The sequence below is a fragment of the Plasmodium inui genome (assembly GCF_000524495.1).
Source record: "Plasmodium inui San Antonio 1 unplaced genomic scaffold supercont1.14, whole genome shotgun sequence".
NCBI lineage: Eukaryota > Apicomplexa > Aconoidasida > Haemosporida > Plasmodiidae > Plasmodium > Plasmodium inui.
The window spans coordinates 628,201-629,190 of record NW_008481848.1 but is presented as its reverse complement, the minus strand read 5'-3'; positions in this window follow the sequence as shown (position 1 = coordinate 629,190).

Sequence of the window (990 nt, the reverse complement as noted above, 5' to 3'; positions counted from 1 at the left end):
GGGATATATTTAAGGAGTAATCAGACAATCATGCCTTAAGAACGAGAAAATAAAGAATTTGTACATTTCAGCTGTGAGCGAAATATATGCTCAGAATGGGAAACCATCTGACATTAGTTGGGAATCTCCTTTTAGCTTACACCATAAGGGGTTTATTAAAATATGCTCTATGTCAATTTAACGGGACGCCAAGACACAATATTCTGCGGACATGTAGCTACGGCTGCTGGGTCTTGGTATAGGAATGTTATTCCCAGAATAGATGCGAAGTGATTGAAGAGGAATAGCCACACATATTTAGTCCAGTTATATGAATTTATACAGTAGCTTCCGTTTTACCGAATGTATTTTAATTACAATTAGTTAGAATATGATGTTCTTTTTTGAAAAGTGCAAGGCAAGAATAGCTTGTGCTATCCGCGTGCTGCGCCGCTGTCTCATCTGATATTTCAAAATTGCTAAAATAAGAATTAGTTGTACAATAAGAGATCCTGTTTGTTAGCCGTATCCAATATCAATTCCCCGTCATTTGTATATCTCTTGAAGTATCGTTTCTATTGTCGTATTTTCTTTTTGGGCAAAGCTTCATTCAGTACTTCTGAAGTCCCACGTCTAATGTACGGATTGGTAAAGTGAGTAATGTACAAAGCAGAGTCCGTTAGATTGAGTTATGAATCACCGGCCTAAAGTGAAAAAATTCATACATATTTGCGGTTGAGTTCGGAGAGTAGTGTATGAGAATTCGAATGAATCATTTGATGAATATGCTCACGGTGTTCGTTTGAAATGGGGGCACCGAAGTATGGAAGACTTACGTATAGATATCTAATGTGTACATTCTTATAGGTTGTCTTAAGGGGAGCAGCATCGGAGGAATTATTGGGATTCTTCTTTTTTCCTTTTTTTTTCTTATTACTTCCATTTTTCTATAATCTTCTTCCTTTTTTCTTCTGCTAGTTTCTTATTTCCCTATTATGATTCTTTTTATTT